This window comes from Schistocerca serialis, chromosome 3, assembly GCF_023864345.2.
Source record: "Schistocerca serialis cubense isolate TAMUIC-IGC-003099 chromosome 3, iqSchSeri2.2, whole genome shotgun sequence".
Classification (NCBI taxonomy): domain Eukaryota; kingdom Metazoa; phylum Arthropoda; class Insecta; order Orthoptera; family Acrididae; genus Schistocerca; species Schistocerca serialis.
This window is the reverse complement of record NC_064640.1, coordinates 20517189-20544492: the sequence shown is the minus strand read 5'-3', so window position 1 is coordinate 20544492 and position 27304 is coordinate 20517189. Positions and strand designations below refer to the sequence as shown.

The following is a 27304-nucleotide window of genomic DNA, read 5'->3' as shown; positions in this document are numbered from 1 at the left end:
AGTTTGCTCACAAGGGCTGAAAGCACCCCGCTTGCCAACAGCTCTCGGCAGACCGGATGGTCACCCATCCAAGTGCTAGCCCAGCCCAACAGCGCTTAACTTCGGTGATCTGACGGGAATCGGTGTTACCACTGCGGCAAAGCCGTTGGCCTTGTTCATGCTGAGGAATTTTAATTGCCACATTATTTGTTAAAAATTAACTTTCGCAAGATCACAAATGAACCAGAGTAACATAACAAATATCGACGGAGAGGATCGATCTATGATGGTAACATGCCTTGTACGGGGAAGCAAAAAACTGTTAGGTATGCTCATTAAGCTGTCTAGCTCGGTGCACGGTGATGTGATCACCTAACCCGAAAGTAGCTGAAGTGATATAATTGTTAAAAGCGCCTCGGGCAACGTTTGATTTGGTATTAAATGACCAGACATTGTGGTCGTTACATTGACTTACTGACTCTTTCTGGCTCTCACGCTTCTCGTTTGGCATCGTTCTGAAATCGTGCTGACTGACCAATGTAACTGCTACCGCACTCACAGCGAATTCTATAAATTCCAGGAACCCTGAGACCAAAACTGTCTTTTACTTCATTTAGTCTCCTTTTGCTTTATTGTTTAAAGTTAATACTGCGTCTGCCCAGGACTGTCAATTTAATTTGTTGTAGCGGTGAAGAAAGGTGGGAGTGCTGATCATCTTTTAACGATTAAGTATCTCCTTGGTTTCGTAAGTTACAGATGACTAACTTAATATCTCATTTACAGTTAGCTCAAAAGAGAGAAGTCTAAAATACGCTGGCACAATTTCACCAGCTGAATACTCTACCATCTGACGATGACAACAGAGGAGCCGGCCGAAGTGGCCGTGCGTTTCTAGGCGCTGCAGTCTGGAACCGCGAGACCGCTACGGTCGCAGGTTCGAATCCTGCCTCGGGCATGGATGTGTGTGATGTCATTAGGTTAGTTAGGTTTAACTAGTTCTAAGTTCTAGGGGACTAATGACCTCAGAAGTTGAGTCTCATAGTGCTCAGAGCCATTTGAACCATTTTTGACAACAGAGGAGGTCATTAAATGCTTGATACTACATACAAAAACCCGCGAAGCATTTATCCTAAAGATGTATGATTCTACCACCCATCAACGTGAGTTATTTGCGAAAATCTGCATTTCTGTAGAATCAAGGTTTGAAGGTTTATAAATTTAAAGACTACAGAAGCATAACAATACCGTGCAACAGACTATGGTGACCGGAAGATTCACAAGAGTCGCAAATGAGGTACTTCTTGGCAAAAAGCTAAACATTAGCTTGAAACAATAAATGTTAAAATATGCAGTGCTTCAGAGTCATGGTCTGCAAAACAGAAGCTGTTGTTACATGTTCTTCCTTCATTCGTCATCCAAGTGCAAAAGTGGAGTTTCAGTTAAGTGACTAAAACACAGTGGAATGGAGCAGCTCGTGGCAAAGATCTGGATAAAGTGTTAACTGCGCTTTTGACACTGGATCTTCGGAATGCGAATACATCGGAAGCTATGCAATATGTCCACATGTCGGCCTTATGAAGTGTGCATACTGTTCCATCACGCTTGTTTTGATCTCTTCGTTGAAAATCTACATTTGCACTTGGATGACGAATGAAAGAAGAATATACAATATGGCAACTTCTATTTTGGAGACTATGACGCTGTAAGTACTGCGTGTGTTAACAAATATTGTTTCAAACTAATGTTTAACTTTTTGCCAAATAATACACAATTTACGTCTCTTGTGAATCTGCTGACCGCAATTGTCAGGTATATGGTATGGTTTCTACAGCTTATGTAGCCTTGAGATTCGTTAACCTTCATGTATTTATTGTACTCAAATGCAGAGTTTTATAGATAAATGACCTCGTTAGGCGGTATAAATGTCAACTCTCCGCATTTTAAAAGCATTTTTATTCAGCTTTAGCAATTCTGGCTGGAGCGAAATGTGGTTAGGGTCCGGGGCCACCCATGTAAAACAGAATAAAAATATTTGAATAAGCAAGGTCGTGTACTCTCCGGAGTGCTTTTATTCGGACTTCTATCCTTGGCTGACCCATACCCTGCAAATCACTGTGAAGGGCGTGACAGATTCTCTCCCCTTACAGATAGTGCGCAGGAAGAATAACTGCTTATACGCCTGTGTGCGAGCTGTTGTCGGTCTAATTTGATCTGCACGTTCTCTAAGAGATAGCTATGTAGGGGGCTAAAGAACATCCGTATTGTCTATCCTGAAAGGGGGTTCTTAAAGTTTTCTAAGAGTTTTTTCGCGAAAACTGCGTCACCTTTTCTCGACAGTCTGCCAGAAAATCTGAGACAATTCGCACCGCGCTTCTGTGCATACCTCAAGGTTCCCGGTTAGTTTGATCTGACCTGATACGGCTCTCATACTCTTCAACGGTAGACGAGTATGGGTTGTACAAGAGTTTCGTCTGTAAGTTTCTTTTGTAGAGAAACAGTTATGGATAATAGTCCGCTATTTCGTTTACCTGAAACTGAACTTAGGTGGTCGTTCCACTTCGTATCTCAGCAAATGGTTAAATTCAAATGACGTGACTTACTCCAGACGTGACTCATTAATCCTGTAATGAAAGGATACCGAGTGTGCATTTGGTAAATTGTAAAACTTTGAATTTTATGAGTTAATAGCTGGTTGCCGGTCTTTGCACCAGGCATTGTACTGCAATCTTGACGGCATAGAATTTCCTCACTGAACACTCATCGTCTCCGAGAGGTTTGAGATTACAACTAATACTATCCACTAATTCTTTAATACGTAGCATGAGCAGTAATAGTCCTATTACACTCCCCTGACTCTCCATCTAGGAGAGCATAGTGCGTCCCGCATGTCAGGAAACTTTCTCTATAAGATCAGACGTTCGTGGACTTGCGAGTAGCGTTGCTGACTCGATCACAGGGCCGGTTTCGACTCCCGGCCCAGAAGGCGATTTTGTCCGCTTAGGACTGGGTGGGATTGAGGGAGGACATAGAAGCAATTCAGAGGCGGGCTGCTAGATTTGTTACTGGTAGGTTTGATCATCACACGAGTGTTACGGAAATGCTTCAGGAACTCGGGTGTGAGTCTCTAGAGGAAAGAAGGCGCTCTTTTCGTGAATCGCTACTGAGAAAATTTAGAGAACCAGCATTTGAGGCTGACTGCAGTATAATTTTACTGCCGCCAACTTACATTTCGCGGAAAAACCACAAAGACAAGATAAGAGAGATTAGGGCTCGTACAGATTCATATAGGCAATCACTTTTCCCTCGTTCTGTTTGGGAGTGGAACAGAGAGAGAAGATGCTAGTTGTGGTACGAGGTACCCTCCGCCACGCACCGTATGGTGGATTGCGGAGTATGTATGTAGATGTAGATGTAGATGTATGTGTTGCCATCATCACCTCATCATCATCGACGCGAAAGTCGCCGAAGTGGACCAAGTAAAGAAAGGCCTGTACCAGGCGGCCAAACATTCACAGATGGGGTCTTCTGGACGATAATACCATACGATCACTTTTTGCCTTACAAGGCTACCACATCGGTTCTTATCCGAAAGTGTTTCAAAAATCTAGAAACACCGAATCAAACTGATTTCTTCTATCCGTAGTAATGAGGACATTGTGTGAGAAGAGTAATGTTTTCGGAATCCATGCTAATTTCCGTGGAGAAGTTTATTCTGATCCGAGCAGATAATAATGTTGGAACTCAAAATATGATCTAAGGTTCTACAATAAATAGGTGGGTGTGATGTAGGACGACATTTGTACCATTTCTTTTTTGTTCATTTGTGTTAGCCGTGCTCCTTCTTAATAAGTGAACGTACCTGTAAGTTCCTATTCGTCATCCTTGGCTACTTTAACAACCTCTCTGAATCACCCAATACTTGAATATGGAGTAGAATGAAGCGTGTTTCAATCTCGGAAAAAGCAGCTGAGGATCCACGTAGTATAGCGAGCTCACAGATGTTCTTTAACAGAGTCGAATGACCTCGAAGGTTTGCTTCCTCTTCCGGAGTCGAACCGTCTACGTCCGGGTCAGCAGCCACCGAGATCTGGCAACCACGGGCTCGCAACCAGAAATACCTCCAGCTGGCATTCTACGAGGCGAGGGGCTACGTTCGTGGAAAGTGTGTATCCCTGGCCGCTGCAGCGAGGACCGGAGCAGTTGTAAAGCAGTGTCGGCGGCCTCCCGCCGGCCAGTGGCGGAGAGCAATTGTCCGCAAGGAAAGCGCCAGCTTCCAAGTGGATCAGTAGGCCGGTTTCTCTCGGCTCGCATTCTGCGTATAGAATTGTGAGCCACGCGACGCGAAAGTATAAGGCCGGTCCAGCGACGCAAGGCCGCGGCCCCGCCTCGTTATAAAGCTTCTCTCTCATACACTCTCGCTGACAAAAACGTGCAGCAGAGGAGGAAGTGAAACAAAGTTTTGCGTGACGATCGGTTACGAGCTGTCATTTCGGTGATTACAACATCGATTTAACAACGAAATTCGCAATGCGAGAACACTGCTATTCCTTGTAATTTCGTTGCAGCCTCTCGTGTCTCGTGCATGCAGTGACGTCGTTGGGAAGGAGATCGTAGAGTCGTTGTATGCCCTCCTAAGATAAGTTGACCCACAACAGTAACAACTGGCTCTCGATATCCTGGATACGACAGTCAGACACAGTTGGCGTACGAGCTGGTCCCACACCAGTTCTATTGGTGATGTGATAATCTTGCTGCGCGAGGGAGTACCTCAGTATCACATAGGCTGTTCATTGAGAACCTCGCCGCGTGAGGACGAGTGTTATCTTGTCGAAACATGATACCGAGATACTGTCTCGAGAGAAATAAAACATGAGATCTCAGAATATCTGTAAAACGCAGCTGCGCCGTTAGATTACCGTTGTGACGAAGTCATATCGTATGTGTACCAATACCATGAAAGTACAGACAAGAAAATTGGTAGAATGATCCCCACGTTACCACTATAAATGCAGATCGTTGTAGACCAAGCAAGAGGTACACAACAAATGCAGCGAGAAGTCGCCTGGAGTCTCTCAGTGCCACGTAGCACTGTCAAAAGCCTGAATAACCTCCTTTTGCAGGGCGGACCTACAGGAACAGAGAAACGAGCTGCTGGAAGGTACCGACAGTGATGTGGAGCCATGCTGTGGCCAGCTGCACTATGTTCCTCGGTCTAGGATCCATGGTGGGAACAATCCCAAAGAGATGTTCGCATCGATTCTTGATTGGTGTTAAATCCGGGGAGTTTGGTGGCCAGAGGAGTACGGTAAACTCATCCTGGTGCTGTTGAAAACTACACCGCGAGCTGTGTGACACGTTGCATTATCCTGCTCGTGGTGTTTAGTGTGTGTGAGACTCTGCACAAATGGACCATAATGAAACTGCAAGTACAACTTCTTCTAAATTGTGCCACTAACTTTACAAAAAGATCGACAACCAACTAAAAAATCGCGCGTTTTCTTATATATTGCAGTAAGTCAACGAAATGAAGGTGGATGCCATCGTGCAAAGGGAAAACAAACGACATGTAGGGGTGAATCTGGTCCCCAAGGATAGATGCATACTTGCGTTGATCTTTTGTGCCTTCCAGAATGACGAGATCATCCAGGGAACGCAACTAAAACATCCACCAGGCCACAACGCTCCCGTGTCAGGCCTGGACCACTCCGACTATTGTTGCAGGCTGTTCCTGTCAGACGTTTCACGCGGATGCAGCATGAAACGTGATTCATCTGAGAAGGCCACCTTTCGCCACTCAGTGGACGTCCAACTGTGGTACTGGAGCACAGATTCCGCCTTCGCCGCCAGTGAAATAGAGTCAGTATGGATCCATGAATCAGAATCGTGCTGATCACGCCATATGCACCCATGTTCACTGAACAGTCGTTGAGGAGACATTGTTCGTAGCTCTTTGGTTCATCTGGGTGATCAGTTGCTCAACAGTCTCTCATCTCCACAGCCATCATTCACCCCTGTAATCTTTGGCCAGTGGTGTACCACAGTTACCTCAGTGCCGGTTTTGGATAGCGCCATTTTGCCATGCACGGTGTAATTTAACCATAGCGGTAAGCGAACATTTTACAAACTTAACCGTTTTGGAAATGCTTCAGCTCTTGACCCGAAAGCCAATCACCATGTCGTTTTAGAAGTAAGAGAAACCGCTCCCTTTCCACATTAAGACAAGCACTGCACTCTAAATAGTCTTCACGGGTTTGCCGCCAGGTCACGTTGTGCAAATTCTACAATATCTCATCAACAAGGATACGGCATTTCAACTGAGCACAGCCTGGGACTCTGCATTGGCTGCTATTAAATCAACACGCGAAAATCAAGATTCATCGATTACAGGCCCGTCATAACACTGGCCTAGTACGGCCGTTGGTGAGTAACGTCTGGCCGCAATGTTGACAAACGCAGCTACAGCGCACGTGCGGCAGAGCTGCTCTGAGATTTTCGGCAGGGGGAGTTTGAATAGGGCAAATCACTGCGCATGCGCGATATCCGCGGCTGAGCATTCTTCGCGCGCGTGTTCAAAAAACGGGGCGTCGGCGTGCGGATACCGTCAGTCGTACCTAGCCACGGGCAAGGTTGAACCACCTGAAGATGGCGGACAGTTGCTCCGAGGAAATATTGTGGAATTTGCACAACGTGATCCGGCGGCAAACCCGTGAATACTATTTGCAACACATCCGCCGGGAAAGCTTGAAGAGTCACAATTTTTTTTTATTTGCAACGTTTAGCTACACCTCTCAGCTACTTTTTTACATAGTTGTTGCTTCGACTTAGACATCTGTGGCAGCGTGGTACCAACTTTCCAATACCCTGGTCGTAGAAGGCAGCCGCCTGTGCTTTCCGCCAGTTCCTCACGCTGGTCTGCGGCTCGTTGTCTGTGCCAAAATGCTGTCCTCATAGCCAGAGGTTCATGTGAGATGAAAATCAGAGGGACTCGAGTCCAGGCTGTCAAACACTTCCCATCGGAAACTCCGCAGGAACGTCGTTGTTGTACCTGCAGTGTGTGGCCGAGCATTGTCAGGAACAAAGAAACACATGACAGTTATGTTATGTGGGCTGTATGAAATCAGGCGGAGCCTCTCAGCAGACGGTTCACACTTTGGGTGAGACACTGTAGTTCTAAGCATCTTTAAGTGCTCACTGTGCACCCAAACTGAAAAGGGCGACATGACGCCATCGACAGGTATACTAGAGATTCAGTCATCCAGGTGGAGTCCGTTGGGGAGCTACTTGACGGTGTGGTAGCGGCACCACACCTGCGAGTGCTGTGTGCTGACAGCAACTCCTGCATACCGCATCCAACTGACGCCACTGGCGGAGGACGACGCGGAAGTCCGCCAGTCCCGATTGACGTGTCTGTGGGCAGCACTGTGTTATGCTTCCTGCTGTACAGTGCGTGCACAATAAATAAAATATCATTACTTGCTGACCTTCCTGATGTTGCGGTTTTAACGGCTACTGGTGTACATAAACGAAGACACCACAAAGTTAGTAAATAGATTCAAAGAAACTTTTATAATATGCAGTAATAACGTTACGCAGTATTATTAGTAGGTAACAGGTAGCTCAGAAGATGGTATGCCAGAGGATTTGTATAAATTGAACTGTTTTACGAGAGAATATAGTGTGAAGGAGAAACAAAAACAGTGGACGTCCATGGCGGCAATCTTCTCAGAGCATAAGTTGTCATTGATAATAAAGCCACTTACCGAGCCTCTGAATGTTTCACAGTTGGGCTTTCACATGAAGTATTCTAAATCCCAGGATCTCTACAGTAAACGTAGTAGATTTAGATTTTTCATTCAAACAGTACAAAGAATGCTCGGCCACTATGTAAGGAAAGAAATTCAACTTACGTTATCTAACATAACTGCTGCCCCATTTTTGCTGTGTGGGAGTGAGAAAAAAGACCTTAACATAGGCCCGAATGAAAAAAACAGAGGCGAAAGAATGAAGGCATGCGATTAGAACTGGGCGTTCAGTGCATCATCGACAAAATAATGAAATATACGAACAAAAATGTGCAAATGGGTGTGAAATCTTATGGGACTTAACTGCTAAGGTCATCAGTCCCAAAGCTTACACACTACTTAACCTAAATTATGCTAAGGACAAACACACACACCCATGCCCGAGGGAGGACTCGAACCTCCGCCGGGACCAGCCGCACAGTCCACGAGTGCAGCGCCCTAGACCGCTCGGCTAATCCCGCACGGCTTCATTATTTATAAAGATGACAAATAAAACTATATGTTATAATCTGATATGTCACTTAGCAACGTGCCAGTTATCGAATATCAGATTGTCAGGAACATGGAACATTTCTTTTCTGTTAATTTTATATTTGGATTGCATTAAATCGCGTCGCACAGAAATAAGAAAAAGTTTCAGGTGCGTTATTTTTTTCCACTTTCTGAAAAGCCGTCACACACGCTCTCTCGGCCGGCCGAAGTGGCCGTGCGGTTAAAGGCGCTGCAGTCTGGAACCGCAAGACCGCTACGGTCGCAGGTTCGAATCCTGCCTCGGGCATGGATGTTTGTGATGTCCTTAGGTTAGTTAGGTTTAACTAGTTCTACGTTCTAGGGGACTAATGACCTCAGCAGTTGAGTCCCATAGTGCTCAGAGCCATTTGAACCATTTTGAACCACGCTCTCTCCGACAGCAGAGTGTCATTAAGAGTCATTCTTCCTTTTTGTGTATTTGTGTTTTGATGGATGGGAAAAAATATGTTGTAGTTTGATCTATGTTTTCAATTAATTAAAACGGAAATATTCCAATTGATAAAAATTTATTTTGGGATCACATTTCGCTGTCCTGGCTAGCGTCTATGACCGCTTTTCAGCGGAACTGGGGGAAAACGCACCTAAAAACCAATCTTTTTTTTAGTTTTTTATTTGGGTTTCAATGAATGAAACAATTAATTGTTAAAATGATAAAAGTGTTTTAAAAACAGGATTGTACAAAATTAGTTGTAAGTGTTTAGTGGTAAAAGTTTGCGCTCAAATTAAAAATGCTAACTGAGAATTCCGAAAGCAGGGAAACCCTTTGCGGCTGGGAATCTCATCAGGGATCGCCTGGTCGACTCGGCGGTTTGTATTTGTCCAGCAGACCTCACGGAAAAATTTGGAAAAATAGCTCTTTCGCGTCAAACTGTTGCTCGTCGAGTCAAATATATGGCCTCAGATATGGAGCAGTAATTAATGGAGAGAGCGGCAAACTTCGTTTCATATTCTGTCGCCTTGACGAGTCCACGGACGTTGCGGACATATTCATTCGGGGCGTCGACGACAATCTGCGTGTCACCGAAGAATTTCTCGACCTTATACCATTAAAAGACACAACCTCGGGTTTGGCTATTTTTCTAGCCGTGGAAAACGTGTTCGAGTCAATAGGTTTAAAATGGGAACGACTGACCAGTATAACAACGGATTGAGTCCCCGCACTGCGAGGGATAAGCACTGAATTCCTGGGTTGCGTAGGCTCAAAAATGGCTAAAGTCGGCTGTTCCTTATTCGCGGCAGTCCATTGTCTGATACACCAGGACGCACTTTGTGCGAGGATTGTCAACATATAAAATGTTATGGACACAGTTGTTCGCACGGTTAATTATCTTCCCTCACATGGACTCACACACCGCCAATTTCAAGAATATCCGGCTGATATCGAAGCGGAATACCCGGACATCCCCTACCACGCCGAAGTAAGATAGCTGAGCAGGGGGAAGGTGCGTCATCGGTTTTTCTCCTTGAGGGACGAAATCAACATCTTTTTGGAAATGATGTGACGTCCAGAAGAATTACTTCGTGATCCTAAGTGGGTGGCGAATTTAGCTATTTTCAGTGACCTAACTGGTCATTTAAATACTTTGAATATTTCACTCCAAGGCGAAAATCACTCTGTTGTTGATTTAGTGCAGACGATTCAAGCATTTCAAAAAAAAAAAACTTATTTTGTGGGAAAAGAGTTTCGCGAGAAGCATTGTGGACACTTCCCCCCATTAAACAGCGTTAAAGAAGATGTGGATTTTTCAGATTATGTTGAAATCATTTGCAAATTACAAGAAGAGTATGAAAACAGACTTTTGAAGATAAGCGAAAAAGAAAAACGTGTAAAATGTTAACTGCCTTCTTTAACAACGTTGACTGTAAGAATTAAATGTCTTTATAACCTTAATTCTATTTTTTTAATAAATTTTCAAACTTGGTCAATTAAAATTATTGCGTACAAAATAGGGAACTAAGGATCCGATGTCTAAACTCTTGAAAAGGGATACAAAAAGCTATAGCACGAAGTACGACAAAAAATATTTACTTGTAACTCCTAACAGTAAGCGTGAGACTCTATATTCCTTACTTAAAATAATTTCTAAAATAGAATATTTATGACACTAGTTCATTTAAGAAATTGATATATCTTGCTGAAGATGCCTACTGTACATACGACGAGTGTGCGTATACGGTACTAATAGAATCAACCTGTGGGTCAGAAAACAACTAAGTTCGATTCTTGTTATGAACGCTGTTTTCTAAAGCTTTTCGTAGTAATTCTGGCACACGAGCATTAATTGTTACCTAAACAGTAAATGGTTTGCTTGTTTCACCGCTCATCGACCACTTTTACAGAGCTGCGCTTCCGCTGTTATTTTCTTTACGTTGGATCTGAACGCGTGACGGTCCAGAGCAGAGCAGTGCTCTACGGTCTCACTCGCTCCGCAGCTATCTACCTGGCTCCTATGCCACACGGTTGCGTACCGGGCACTGTACTTCATTGCCTTGCGCCCGCGGAGCGGGATGAGCCTGGTCTAGTGTGTTGTGTGTGATGTTACTGGAACATTGGAGAGTTGGAAACCTGGTGCCAACAAATAGCTTCCTCTTCTCAGCTGTCACCGAGCTGCAAGTCCGACCTAACAGACGGATCACCATCAACTGTCTCGTAATGCCTTATCCATGAGGCACAGCCAAGAAGTTTGGAATTTAATTTTGGACATTGTCGCGCAGTGTTTCGATCAAAAACAGTGACCACAGCTTTTCCCAGTCATGGACAAATTCTGGAAGTCAGTATTTATTCCAAGTGGTTACTTTCTGGTCAGGCAGCACAGCACTATAGTCAGCGTTAGCATCCTATGATACGGAAGCAGGATAGCAACTGGATACGAGTAGAACGACCGTTTCTTTCACGCCCGTGAACACGCATCACGAAACATCATCGTACTGCGTAAGGCCGTGAGTGCAGCGCCAGGAATTATTCACTTACAGCTTCGTGGCGCCCGCTACAAGTATTCTATAAAGATCCCTTTGACAGTTAACAATAATATTTCACCTTCCACCACGGTAGCTGCTGTTAAATGTGTGACACAACGTCACTTTCACTGACAACCTTGTACACGAGACCTGCAGCTAAATCTGCATTTATACATACATCTATACTTTGCAAACCATCTTGTGTATATGTCGGAGGGTACTTTTTGTACCCATGTCGCATCCCATCTTTGTTGTTCCAGTCGTGAATGGTCCGCAGGAAGAACGACCATTGGTAAGCCTCCATGTGCGAGGAAATCTCTCCGATTTTACCTTCAAGGTCGTTATGCAGGAGGAAGCAATATACTGGTTGACCCTTCTAGAATCATTTTAACAGTAAACCACACCGTGATGCAGAACGCATCTGTGGGGTTGGGTGAGCAGTTCCGTGACGCTTTCACGTTTGCTAAATTTACCTGTAACGAAACATGATGCTCTTCTTTGCATCTTTTCTATTTGCTCTATAGATGCCGTCTGGTACGGACCAAAGAATGACGGACAACATTCAAGTATTGAAGAATCATGGGTTTTGTACGCTACATCCTTTGTGGATGGATTACACTTCCTGAGGATTCTCCTACTGTATCTTACTCGTTATTACTTTTATGTGGACGCCAGCTATAAATCGCTCCGTAAGCGTACTCTTAGATATTTAATGGAGGGGACGGCTTCCAGTGATTTTCTGTAATAGTGTGAACATTCATTATTAGATCTTTCTGTGTATGTATTCGCAATAAGTTACATTTGTTTATGTTGAGGGCAACTACAGGTCTTTCTGCATTTTGCTACAATTCTATAGCGCTGCGATTTGTTTGTATACAACAGCATCTTCCCATGTATAATGTGAAAAATAATGGTCCAGTAGCACTCCCTTGTGGTACGCCCGAAGTTACTTTCATGTATGAAGATTTCACTCCGTTAAGAATGACATACTGTGTTCTGTTTGCTAGGAAGCGTTCAATCCAATCACAGAGCTGGTCTGATAGAATTGCAGCAATATTTTCTTCGAACGATGGGTGCAAGTCAACATGCAGATTCTATAGCCCTAGATTCCCAGAAAGCGTTCGACAGCGCAACGCATTGTTTTTCTTTGAGTGCTGCTGGACTATTTGGGATCTACATGTGAATTAAAGGAAGACTTAGATGAAATTCAGAGGCTTGCTGCTAGATTTGTTACCTACAGGTTCGATCAACACGCGAGTACTACGGAAATGCACCCTGCGCTTAGATCGGTAAGCTCGAAGGGAAGAAGACGCTGTTCCCGCGAAACGCTATTGACTGAATTTAGAGAACTACGAGGGCACATCAGAAAGCAACTTACACATTATTATGGCAGGCCAATGAACTTCTATTGAATGCTGCATTATGTTTCAACGCGACACAGGTACCTGACACTATTTTTCAACATAGGCACCAAATCTATGCAAACAACGCTCGGAACATTCTACCAATCGTTCAGTTCCTCGACGATAGAAATCTGCTCCTTAGTCACTTAGCCATTCGAGAACCGCTATATGAACGTCCTCATAGCTGGAAATTCTGCGATTGCTGCGAATCAATTTCTCAGTTGCCTGAACATTGTGCTGTGTTCGAAGTCGAAGATCTTCCTTCCATCTCAGCATCACCCACACCTGTGGCTTCTTGGTCAAATGGCAACAACCGCTTGACGCGAAATTGCGTTTGGTCCATATACCGTCAGAACTGCATGATGAATCTGTAGGCAATTTAGACATTTTGTCCGCAACAGTCGTACTACCCGCGTACTTCAATCTTTTGGTGCGTCTCCAGCTGCCGCACCATTTCATTTCCGTACTGTGATATACCTGTTAAGCGTTCCGCAGCAGAACTGTGTCTGCAGGAAATCTTGAACACGTACTCTCTTCTCACAATGCGCCTCTCTTGTTGCGCAGTGGTCTTAGCGTTGGACAACATGAGTAACTTACTGTTTGTAATCCCCTCGTAACATTTGCTACAGATTGCAGAACGTTAATATGGAGCAAGTAGCGTAAGGACAAATAAGGGAGATTAGAGCTCGTACTGAGTCATAAATAAAATCACTTTCTCCTCCGATCCGTTTGCTCGTGGAACAGGAAATGCAATGACTAGCAGTGGTACAAAGAATCCACTGTACAGTGTCTTGCGGACTATGTGTGTAAATGTACAAAATCTTATTTACTTTGTATTCGTTTCTTTGAATTTGTAGGTTATCAAATTAAAACTCGAAGACGAGCTTCTGATTGCTCCTATTCTTCAGGTTGAGATTAAAAAATCCAAGGCTATCATCAGAATTACTATTAAAATACTGTAGCTTAGTGATTTTAAAATTAACACGAATATTAGAATGGTGTTTTAAAAATAAATATAAATTAAAGACTGCGCCTAAAGATGGTCAGCTTACAGACTGCTTTATCACTTGGTCACCGTACGTAGGTGGTCATATACTACTGAATCTCTAGACGTTAATGGAAGGAGGACAGTAGGTACGAATGTAATAAGAACGTGTTTAATGTAGCATAAGTTGTGTGCCTTTGCAATGGAATACAGAAACAGAAGAAAGAAACATAACGATCATGCGCTGAATTTAGCAAATTTTTCACTGTTCTTTTGGGAAGGTAACTTATGACATTTGCATTAAAGCACTGGACTCCCTAATCTTGCTCTTTGTGCAGTGGAGCTGCACTATTATGTAAAATGTCGGCTACGGGACATTCCAGTCATGCCCCGCTAAAAAAGTCTTGCGTTTGGCAAAGAATGCCTACAAACCGATAACGTTCAACCGTGCAAATTTCGTGTTCAACCCATAACCTAGTAAATCCGCAGAAATTTAACTCTTTCATATGGCCGTCGTGTCAGACAATAACTTAGTATGCCTCGTAAAACTAAATATACAACACTTCTATCTCCCACACATGTGGCTCGCTTAGCGAGTCACCTTTTGTAGTCGTGGGTTTATCGTAATTCTCTGTATCATATATTTTAACAGCGTTATCACTTTACGCTTGGAAAGTCAAAATGTCAGATGGAAGACTATACAGAATCGGATCTTTAGTCTAACAACCATTCATAAAATGTCAAATGTGTAGCCAGTTATTAGCAAAGTCACAGCGTGTACTTGGTTTTGCTCTGTGATTCTAAGGTTTAGTATACAATGTTTTTCTCCTTTCGTGGTTTCTGCTCTCGGTAGGTAATACCTTCGCCATTTTGTGCTGCTATTCAGAGTCACACATCACTGAGCCTAGGCTTCTCTTCTGCTTACAATAAAGTTGTAAGTGAGAATTAATTGCATTTGTACAACTGCATTCATTATCACTGAATGACTCAAAGCGAACGGAAAGTATTTTAGCTCATTTTTTAGAATTGATATTGAAAATTCAGAACTTAATAATTCAACGGCTGCTTCTTTTAAGATATTCATAATCGACACTACTTTTACACGTTCTGTGTAATGATGTAATAGGTTTCCTTCTATGGTTTGTAGTTCATTCATGAACACGTTGTTGTAGTACGACGCTAATTCACTAATGTTCACTGATTTCGGATAATATATTTGATCAAAAAAACGAAATTTGAATGCTGAGTACTGCTGTGCCGCAGTAGATGGTATAACGGTGAAGGGCTTCAGCATGGCGGGGCGTTACATCCAGCTGACCTCGGAGCCGCTCTGACGTCAAAGTCATACTGCGGTCGCCCACATCATGTGACTGTCATCACCCATAACACGTACACTTTGGTTTCATTCTCACTCCTCTTTCTGAGACTTCAGCTTTTATTCACGAGTTGGGTCGTATACGCAATTAGATTGCACAGCGATCCAGGAAATATTTATTTATTTATAAACCCAGTTACAGACCAAAAATTTTGTGGTCTGTGACTGTATTCACAATAAATTAAAACAACTTCTACTGCTAGCAAGTATATACAGATGTCTAATGCCTTTGGTTTCAGCTGCATTCCTAAAATAACACCCGTACAATATGTGTATCTGACATTGAGAGGCGAGGCCAGTTAGGCTCGTCTCCTCCAGCAGCACAATTCTGCAGCTCCCCTTCTGATAAGGCGCCATATTTTAGGAAAGTGTTATTTGTCTTTCTGTCGACTGTAAAGAGTCCCGCACCTGTTACTAGGAGTCCCATCTCGCTTCCCCAGTTCAAGACGCTACCGCGAACTAGCTGCGTTATTACGACGAGAAAGCTGTTGTGAAATCCAGTCTATCTTTGAGAAAGTTGCCGCTTCGTGTAATGATCAGCGACTTGCTTCAAACATTGACAAGGGCGGGATACTACAGTTGAATAAGCGCAATTGTCTTTTGTGTTTGTAATTAGACCTGTCACAAATCATTAGGATCCTTGATACGTACTAATGTGGAGGATGAACGAAACAGTGTAACGGGAGGAATTAGGATTTACCAGTAACAGGTCACACAGTTCTTAGTAATTGACGGAGAGTCGTCGAGAAAAATAGAAGCAATATCTGGCGCTTCCTAAGGAAGTGTGATTGACTCTCTGCTGTTCCTAATCTACACTCCTGGAAATTGAAATAAGAACACCGTGAATTCATTGTCCCAGGAAGGGGAAACTTTATTGACACATTCCTGGGGTCAGATACATCACATGATCACACTGACAGAACCACAGGCACATAGACACAGGCAACAGAGCATGCACAATGTCGGCACTAGTGCAGTGTATATCCACCTTTCGCAGCAATACAGGCTGCTATTCTCCCATGGAGACGATCGTAGAGATGCTGGATGTAGTCCTGTGGAACGGCTTGCCATGCCATTTCCACCTGGCGCCTCAGTTGGACCAGCGTTCGTGCTGGACGTGCAGACCGCGTGAGACGACGCTTCATCCAGTTCCAAACATGCTCAATGGGGGACAGATCCGGAGATCTTGCTGGCCAGGGTAGTTGACTTACACCTTCTAGAGCACGTTGGGTGGCACGGGATACATGCGGACGTGCATTGTCCTGTTGGAACAGCAAGTTCCCTTGCCGGTCTAGGAATGGTGGAACGATGGGTTCGATGACGGTTTGGATGTACCGTACACTATTCAGTGTCCCCTCGACGATCACCAGTGGTGTACGGCCAGTGTAGGAGATCGCTCCCCACACCATGATGCCGGGTGTTGGCCCTGTGTGCCTCGGTCGTATGCAGTCCTGATTGTGGCGCTCACCTGCACGGCGCCAAACACGCATACGACCATCATTGGCACCAAGGTAGAAGCGACTCTCATCGCTGAAGACGACACGTCTCCACTCGTCCCTCCATTCACGCCTGTCGCGACACTACTGGAGGCGGGCTGCACGATGTTGGGGCGTGAGCGGAAGACGGCCTAACGGTGTGCGGAAGCGTAGCCCAGCTTCATGGAGACGGTTGCGAATGGTCCTCGCCGATACCCCAGGAGCAACAGTGTCCCTAATTTGCTGGGAAGTGGCGGTGCGGTCCCCTACGGCACTGCGTAGGATCCTACGGTCTTGGCGTGCATCCGTGCGTCGCTGCGGTCCGGTCCCAGGTCGACGGGCACGTGCACCTTCCGCCGACCACTGGCGACAACTTCGATGTACTGTGGAGACCTCACGCCCCACGTGTTGAGCAATTCGGTGGTACGTCCACCCGGCCTCCCGCATGCCCACTATACGCCCTCGCTCAAAGTCCGTCAACTGCACATACGGTTCACGTCAACGCTGTCGCGGCATGCTACCAGTGTTAAAGACTGCGATGGAGCTCCGTATGCCACGGCAAACTGGCTGACACTGACGGCGGCGGTGCACAAACGCTGCGCAGCTAGCGCCATTCGACGGCCAACACCGCGGTTCCTGGTGTGTCCGCTGTGCCGTGCGTGTGATTATTGCTTGTACAGCCCTCTCGCAGTGTCCGGAGCAAGTATGGTGGGTCTGACACACCGGTGTCAATGTGTTCTTTTTTCCATTTCCAGGAGTGTATATAAACGATTTAAACTGGCCACACCTGAATTACACATTACACAGGTGACTAATTATAGAACGAACGTGCGGTGCATTGATCTTCATAATCCTATTTGGCATTTCATCTTCCTCAAGGGAGCCTTTCCTTTTTAATGGTTAATACTCGTAATTTATCCAATTTCATCTTTGTTTGTTTCTTGCGTCTGCAATTGAAATAGTTGTCTCGGAACACCAGTTTTCAAGACTTCTACGTATTTACCTGTACCAATAAAATTTTGATTCAATTTCCCGGCTATTGCCAAGAAATGATTATTAAATATTTGGTGCAACTCTGGTGGATTACTATTTAATTTTCACACAAGAGAGGTGTAATATGTTGAAGACCCACATTCTGCCATGATAAAACTTTTACAGTTGACAGTACAGTTTTAACTATGTTCTGAGAGCGTTCTATTCTCTTTGTGTAATGCAATGTTTCAGCTCTTTGCAGTGCTGTGTCCTACCTGACTCGAACTGTCCTTCATATTATGATACTGCTCCAGTTTACTCCTACATGATATTCTAATACTATGAGTTATCCAAATCGGTTGCTTATTAGTACTGCATATGTCCAGAGTTTCTAAATGGGAAATAGTTATTAAGGAAAGCAATAAAGGTTTGAAGGAATGCGTTATATTTGTCGTTGAAGTAGTCTGTATTGTAAACATCTTGCTAAGTTGCCCTTCGAGATTGCCATTAAATGTTCCCATTGCAAGTGGACTCATTGGACTCATGTCTATAAATCTTTTGTTTACTACTGTGCGATATGATTGCCGTGATTCCTTTAAGTATTACTTGCTAGTCTTGTATCAGGATCTGGAAGTTCGTTACTAATTTTCTCACACTATGCCCACCAACTAGAAAACAATCTACGAAGACATTGGCTATGTTCGTGCTGCCGTTTCTGTAAAAGATGGTAAGCTTCAAGTAAATCCATGAGTATTCTTTTCTCTGGAGAATCAGTCAGGAAGTTTATGTTTAAGTCCCCACACAAAATCAGCCTCATTCCTTCTTAAGAACCGAGCCTAACGTGGTGTCAAGCCTGAAGAAGAAAGCCGTTTAGCCTGAACTGGGAATTTGTAGAGGTCTATAATGAGAAGCTTTTTTCTTTCAAATTCAAACATTGCAGCGCAGCCGTCAAATGTTTGCTCTTTACAGTGTTTTGATATGTCAGTCATAGTATTTCTTCGTTGCGTAGTTGATGATCTGATCAACAAATAATGTCAGTGTCAAGATATAAATTATCTGATCAAAAGTATCCGGACATCCGGAGGCGAGGAGTATTGTACTGTCACTGGAGAATGAGTAACAGCAGAATGGAATGGTCCCTCTTGTCTCATGGACAGTGAATGTCGAGCATTGTTGGGAAATGGGGTTGCACAAAATCGCATGGAATTAGCGGAAGGATCGCTGGTGAGTTCCAATGTGCTACCAGCAGCCCAGACAGCACAATGACTGTGCGCAGGGAGTTAAAATGGTCGAGTAGCTTTCTCATTTCTGTAGTCAGAGCTAAGCGACGCTTGATGCTACAACACTGGACAGTGAATGACTGGAAGCGAGTTTTTCTGGAGTGATGAATCGTGTTATACCCTTTGGCAATACGACAGGAAGATTTGAGGTGGACGAATGCCTGGAGTCCGTTACCTCCCACCATGTGTAGTGAAGACAGTGAATGAGAAAGGAGTTGGTGTGTCGGTATGGGTGAGTTTTTCGTGTCTAGCGTATTGTTATTGCCCTTAAGAAAACACTAAATGAGGGAAGATATGGACACATTATACGGCGATGTGTAGTAGAGAAGCAGCTGAGAGACGATGATCGTCTGCATAAGCACGTCAGTGCGCCATGTCACAAAGAAACATCTATGAGGCAATGGTTTGCGGACAATAACATTCCTGAAATGGAACGGGCTGCATAGAGTTCCGACCTGAACACAATGGGACACCTTCGGTGTGAGCTAGAACGCCAACTTGGCTCCAGACCTCCGCGTCTTCTTTTTCTGGTTTCGGTTCTCGAGGAAGAATGGGCTGCCACACCTTCAGAGACATTCAAACACCTCATTGCAAGTATCCCAAGCAGAGTTCAAGCCGCCATAAAGGTGAAGGGTTGGTACATCCGATATTAACGTCGACTTTAGGAGTCCGGATGGTTTTGATCATATACTTCCTTGTACTTCTCCTGATATGAAATGGGCTTACTACCCCTTCTAATTTCCATTCACCATTTGCTGAACACGTTCCTGCTTTAAAAGAACCTCTCTCAAGCAGGGATACCTCCTACATGACATCATCCTAAAATGGATAACAACAACTAACATTTTCCCAATGTGGCGCTGTGTGGTCTTGGAGTGTGCATAAAGTCCCACTAACCACTCACGCCTATAAAAATTGTCTACACCAATAGTAAATCAAAGCAAAGAATCGCGTTCTGGAGCAAACGGGTCAATCGGGGCCGATCGACCGCCGTACCGTCCTTCGCCAAGGGCGTCATTCGGATGTGGTACTGAGGGACACGGGGTTAGTACACCGCTCTCCTAGCTGTCGTGAGCTTCCTTGATCTTGGAGCCGCTGCTTCTCACTCAAGTGGCTCTTCAATTGACATCACGAGGCTGAGTGCACCGTGATCCAGTCTTCCAATCAAGAAAAACTTTTGGCAGTACTGGGAATCGAACGAAGTCCTCCACATATCCACATAGCAGCCAGACACGCTAACTACTTTTTTCTTTTTTTTTCTTTTTGTTCGTTATTGTTCGTTGTATTTGGTCGCAGCGGACGTCACATGACATCCGTTTAAGTTGGTTGTTGATCCATTCACTCAGACCAGCCAGCTCTCTGATCGCACACGCTGAGCTACCGTGCCGGCAGCCACTGAGCCCCGGCGGCAGACTGTTACAACAGTAGTCTGTTGCTGTATATCAACTTAAACAGGCATAACACATGTTAAAGGCAGTTTATTACAAATGCCACATACGGGTACTGCGTAAAATGCTTAAGTTTCAATGGATTTCCATATGGATTCATCGAACAGCTAGAATTCCCTGCATACTGCACAAACTGGATTGTGGCAGATCCCAAACCACAGAGGCGGCATTTCCACCATTCTCGAAGTTTGTCGTCTCCAGGAAGTGGAAGGCTTTCGTCCGAACGTCCTGACAAGATTCTTCCTGATTTGTCCCAACTAAAGCTTCTGTTATGGGATGTGGCGCTAATACTCCAGCCTCGGTGTTCCTGACGGACGCCGTCGACGATGCCACTGAAGATGCTACCCCATAGGAATTCCTTTAACCAAGTCATTGGAGTTTCCAGCTTCTACGTTTTCCTCTGTCACATCTCCACTTTCCACACATTTAATTGCACACATATAGCGTTTACGCCGTAACAGATAACTCTGCAACTCGTTATGGAATATAGCATTCGTTACGCGATCAATTTCAGTCCCTTTGTCCGGAGTACTTATATACAGGACTTTCGGAAATTCGTGTTACAAACTTGTAGGACTTGTAGAGGGGACTGAGTGTATAATATTTTGAACTGGAACCCACGTCCAGAAACGAACCGTTTCCGTTCTACGACGGTTTCTTTTCAGATGTGTAATTGGGTTTGACTCCTATAGACTACTTATTGGGAGGTCGTGTGCCAAGTTAAATCTACGAGACTCCTGCAGAGACAGAGGAAGATCTGCTGGCATGAGTTCTGGCCGCTGCAGAAGACATTGAAGAGACACCAGATGGGATGGAGAGTGTGTACCAGAACATGTTTCGTAGGTGCAATGACTGTAATAACGTTGGTGGGCGCCACATCGAGCCGCTTATGTAATGCATCAGTACTGTTCTATACGTAAAATATGCTGGGTTCTATTTATTTTGGAACAATATAAACACGTAGCATTTAGGTGTTAACACAAACAAATGTTTTTAAGTGATAAATGGATGACTCGCTATGTTTTCTTTCGAGTTGTTACATAATAAATATACTGCGTCATGTCTAATTCAATCCCTTGAGCAGAAGTGGATGAGTTAAACATCTCAATTGAAACCGTAGTAGAACGAAAACGCTCCGTTTCTGGACGTGGGTCCCTATTCAAAATATGTACTCACTCCCCTCTACAAGTCCTACAAGCTTGTAACGGAAATTTCCGGACACCCTATATAGACGGAATCATTACTGGTGATACCCAGATTTACACAAAGCTAGGTTTACTTCTTTATTTGTCCACAAGCCGTGTCCCGGAAATACAACAGAGCAAGGCCGCCTATAGGCAGACAGCTGGAATAGCGGCGTGAGAAATTGATACGTGCGGTACACCGGTCGCCTGCAGAGTTCGCTCCCTAACTAACGAGTGCTAAACAGCCCATGTGGGAGTAGTACCTGCGCGAATACTGCAAAAATGAAAGCCTCCTGCGCATACCCTCATCCACCTCCGTGGATTTCTGTCACTGCTAGCTTAGTGAGTACTTATTTATAGGTGTAATTTAATCTGCCAGCAAGTTTAAAACCAGCGCACATTCTGCTGTATTTAATCTGCCAGGAAGTTTCAAAACAGCGCACATTCTGCTGTAGACGAAAAATGTCATTCTGTATAGAATCCCCTCGATTGTGACTAACACATCTCCCTGCAGCATCATTTCCTCTCGGAGTGTTAGTCCAGCAATGTATAAGCAGGGGAGCTACTGTGGAGTTTGGAAAGCAGGAGGAAGGTACCGGCAGAAATGAAGGTGTGAGGGCGGGTTGTAACTCGTGCTTGGATAGCTCAGTCGTTAAGAGCATTGTCCGGGAACGGCAAGTTTCTGGGTTCGAGTCCTGGTCTAACATACTGTTTCTGTGTGGGAGGAAATTTCAAATCTTTGCAAACATGACTGCAGAGCAAAAGGTTCATTCTGGAGTTTAGAAAAGTAGTCATTCCATAATGTAAAAGACAGAAACTGATGCTTACTCATTTAGGGCCACGCGGGGTAGCCGCACGGTCTCGGTTGCCTTGCCAAGGTTCGCGCGTCTCACCCCAGCATGGATGTGTGTGTTGTCCGCGTCAATTAGTTTAAGTTAGATTAGGTAGTGTGTAAGCCTAGGGACCGATCACCTCAGCAGTTTGGTCCCATAGGAACGTACCATAAATTTTTGCTTATTAAGGAAAATATAGGTAAGGATGAGCTATGGAAATCTATGGAATAGATTTTTGATGGTTTTACGATGGTGTTGCAGAATATTAGAGGGAAGAACACTACAGCTCATAACCACCTAACATGAACCACCTGAGGAAGACAAATATTACCTTTGATTTTTATTTTTACGGTGATATTTTTTAAGAAAAATTAGCTACTTCAGTACTATTAAAGGTAGATTAAATTCAAGTGCACGATTAGACAGCAAATTCCCCATTTAATTTCTCTGTCCAATTTACGCCATCGCCTGTTCAGTTCGAAGCAACTTTTTAATTTAGAAAAATCAAATTATTTCTGGATGTCGTCAGACTTTCTTGAACCAAGACCGTTTGGCCGCAATCGTTTTAAAGAGGTTGCGGCCGCTCGCGTGTCAGGAGACTACTGGTGCAGAAGCAGTGTCGCGTGGCGGATGTGACGCTGCTGGTGGGCCCTTGGTGGCTGACCTCGCCGTGCCGACCCGGCGCTGTGCTGGAACAGAGATTGTGCAACGGCTACTGGCGGTAGCAGAGAACCGGTGCGTAAGGCGGTGGTTGTATGCACAGTTAGCGGCCCGCGCTGACGTGATGCAACAAAACGGCGCGCAGGCTCTCCAGCAACTGTCGGCCGGGGTGGCCGAGCGGTTCTGGGCGCTTCAGTCTGGAACCGCGCGACCGCTACGGTCACAGGATCGAATTCTGCCTCGGTCATGGATGTGTGTGCTGTCCTTAGGTTAGTTAGGTTTAAGTAGTTCTAAGTTCTAGGGGACTGATGACCTCAGCTGTTAAGTCCCGTAGTGCTCAGAGCCCTTTGAACAGTAACTTCCAAATCGGTACTGAGTACTGAATATGTCGTGTTGTCCGACAAACTGATTGATCGCCAAGGATGGGCAATATTAAACTTCGGTATTAAGATAACACTGATACAGACAAGGAAAGATCACCAACTTGACCTCATATTTTAAGGTGCAAAAAGTACACTTGCAAAACGTCAGCCCCAGCAATAGACACTGCGTGAAATTTTTGGCCATAATTCTAATAGTTCGCGGTTATTACTGTCTGAAAGTACAGCTATACAGCTTTTAAATATCGCACGCATCGGGTGTTCTTCACTCGTAAGGGGACATTCCACCCAAAAGTTTAACTTTTCTTCTACTTTGCTGATTTCACCCGAATTTTAAAATCATGTCGATCGCGTAAACGCGTTGCAGCATCAAAGTTTTGAAGTCCGGAACTTCATTGGTGTCTGAGTTTTGAATTTTTAAGATCATTCTGAATGGAATTTTTAGAAACCAACTTAGGTACTAAGACCTCAAATTTCACATTCCAGATTTTGAGGTACATACACAACACATTTTTCAATAGCTGTGTGAATAATTTTATAAGAAATGTTATTAATTTACTTTCAGTATTATTGTAGAGTTTGAAGCTTAAATTACATTTAATTATCAGTACATAAATATGATAATAAAATAGACAAACTACATTTTCGACAATAATAATTCATAGGCTAGTTTCTGCAAAACTTTCGTTGACATTGGTTAATATTTAGTATAAAAAAGTTGGCATTGAACTTAGGAAGACAAACTTATGAGACAATGTATTTTATAATTTTATTAAAAATGAATGCTACTACAAGACACATACCAGTTAAAATTCCCGAGAACCGTACGTTTTACCTTCCTGCTCCTTTAAGGCGGCTCCTTCCTGTAATTTCAACACTAGGGCAGCGTTTTTCTTGAATTTTTCCTTATCCAGGCAGCGTCTTGTAGACTGCTTGATACGTCGTTGATCTCTAGATCCGTGGATCATCTTCTGAGACTGTAATGCAGGAGTGTTGGGACTTCTGCTTTCTTCACTCTTCTTTTTTTTAAACACTTAGACCAAATGACACTGCGCAAACATCCATTTCCTTCTTCAGAAGAAGATCACTTGAAACAGTGACCGAAACGTCGGCAGTTTTACATATCGACAATGCGGTCACAAACCCAGAAAAAAAAATTATTGACTGTGACAATGACAGCGGAAACCTACGCCTATATAAGTAATATCTTGATCATTTTTGTAGCTGTTAGAGTACCATGGTCCTTTGGACAGTGTCCACATTTCAAATATTTCTTAGACGTACATGTAATTCGAATACAGTGGAATCGTTTTGGGACATAAGGTTAAACACTCAAAGATGTGAAATAACCGTTAAATTTTTTTGTACAAAATTGACGTTTTAGGGTGGAGTCTCCCCTTCATGCGCGAGCGTGAAGTACTGTACAGTGGAGTGAGTAAGAATTTTTTGAAATACTGCTGTCACACTGATAGCTTGCTTTGTTCATTATGTCAAAGTGCGCTACTTCTAACCTTTAGCTTGTGCCAGAGACCTCTTTACTCTAAAGATTTTTATGTTGTGATTCAGAAATGCAGTGTAAATGAATGAAACGAATGACTGTGTTATTAAAGAAGCAGCGGAGCGCTATTTCATTATTAACACCACTCCTGTACGTTATTTTCTTCGTATTTGAAAGCCGAGAATGTTAAAGTGGAGTACATTTGCAGAAGATCCGCTATGTTTCAACGTGACTGGCAGGATTAAATTGTAAACCGAAAATCATGAACTTCTATTGATAATAATTTTTCAGTTTCTTAGGTTCACTCATTTCGCTTTTGAGGCGTATATATAGCTGCAAAATATCAGTACGATCGCATACTTAAATAACATTGAACGTATATGAGCGTGAGGCTGACACATTACTTACTCGTATTACTTATTACTTTTCACGTAGACTAACACGCGCTCTCGAACAAGCCTTCGTGACACGCTGGGCAGACGTGTCCACCTGCTGCGGCGCGGTTCCACTCGTCCATTATCTGCTCCTACCTGTGAACTCGTTGCAGCGGATCGCCGGTACGAAAGTCGAGCAGAAACCTACCGTACTGCGACTCGCACCAGGCTGCATACAACGTAACTATTCTAAGAATCGGCAAAACGTCTTAATTCTAAATGAATAGTGGAAATACTGGCATAACGTCGGTATATTCTCAACGTCGATAATGTACACATTCACTCCCAAGCTAGTGCTAATCTTAACACAGTCATGCACAAACTCTTTCATTCACGTTAGCAAGTTTATGGTAACGTATTTCCCGAAATCTGAACCGCTACTAAGCACGGAATGTTCTTAAATGAAAATGCTCGCCCTACTATTAAGTTTATCGGTGTCTAATGCACTCAAGTTTTTAGTCACCGATCTGCTCAATACGCCACGCGGAATTACGGTCTTTTCTCATACACAAAATTACTTAAAAATCCGTACTTTCTAAAAAACACACCGGAATAAATATGCCTTCACTTTAAAACACTTTTGAAGCATGTAGCACAACTAAAACCGGCAAATTAGAACTTCCTTCCGAGCTCATACTACACACGACCGTACCTTTGAAAGGCTGGGCTCCGACTACCTTAGACTGCTGTAAGCATTCTACACAAATCAAAAAAAAGTTATGCATCACCTCGTTTCCGAGAGTTCCAGAATCTGTACAGAAAATTGGAACAGAGATTAACATAAACATCAAATGTTCAAAATAGTTCAAATGGCTTTGTGCACTATAGGACTTAACATCTGAGGTCATAAGTCCCCTAGAACTTACAACTACTTAAAGCTAACTAACCTAAGGACATCACACACGTCCATGCCCGAGGCAGGATTCGAACCTGCGACCGTAGCGGTGGCGCGGTTCCAGCCTGAAGCGCCTAGAACCGCTCGGTCACAAAGGCCGGCATCAAATGTTCAAATGTGTGTGAATTCCTATGGGACCAAACTGCTGAGGTTATCGGTCCCTAGACTTACACACTACTTAAACTAACTTGTGCTAAGAATAACACACACACCCATACCCGAGGGAGGACTCGAACCTCCGGAGGGAGAGACCGCGCATTCAGTGAATGGCGCCTCTAACCGCGCGGCCACTAGCCGCGGCCATAAACATCATTTCCGCCCCTTTTATTACTCATGAAAGCCACAGGCTGCATGTTGTACCACCATACAGTGAGGCCTTCAGAGGTGGTGGTCCAGATTGCTGTACACATCGGCACCTATAATACCCAGTAGCACGTCCTCCTGCATTGATGCATGCCTATATTCGTCGTGGCATACTATCCACAAGTTCATCAAGGCATTGTTGGTCCTGATTATTACACTCCTCAACGGCGATTCGGCGTAGATCCCTCAGAGTGGCTGGTGGGACACGTCGCCCATAAACAGCCCTTTACAATCTATCCCAGGCATGTCGATAGGGTTCTAGTCTGGAGAACATGGTGGCCACTCTAGTCGAGCGATGTTGTTATCCTGAAGGAAGTCATTCACAAGATGTCCACGATGAAGCCACGAATTGTCGTCCATGCAGACGAATGCCTCGCCAATATGTTGCCTATATGGTCGCACTATCGGTCGTACGATGGCATTCACGTATCGTACAGCCGTCACGCCGCCTTCCATGACCGCCAGCGGCGTACGTCGGCCCCACATAATGCCACCCCAAAACAGCAGGGGATCTCCACCTTGCTGCACTCGCTGTACAGTGTGTCTAAGACGTTCAGCGTGACCGGGTTGCCTCCAAACACATCTCCGACGATTCTCTGGTTGAAGGCATATGCGACACTCATTGGTGAAGAGAATGTGATGCCAATCCTGAGCCGTCCATTAGGCATGTTGTTGGGCCGATCTGTACCGCGCAGCATGACGTCGTGGTTGCAAAGATGGACCTCGCCATGGACGTCGGGAGTGAAGTTGCACATCATGCAGCCTATTGCGCACAGTTTGAGTCGTAACACGACGTTCTGTGGCTGCACTAAAAGCATTATTCAACATGGTGGCGTTGCTGTCAGGCTC

General features: G+C 44.3%; 1 protein-coding gene and 1 pseudogene across 1 annotated transcript in view; one reads left to right on the top strand and one right to left on the bottom strand.

Annotated features, from left to right (window-relative positions):
* LOC126469684 (uncharacterized) overlaps positions 1 to 27304 on the top strand; it is a 477049-nt gene that overhangs the window by 290174 nt on the left and 159571 nt on the right. The gene's annotated exons all lie outside the window — the stretch shown is intronic.
* Positions 33 to 150, bottom strand: LOC126471919 (5S ribosomal RNA; annotated as a pseudogene).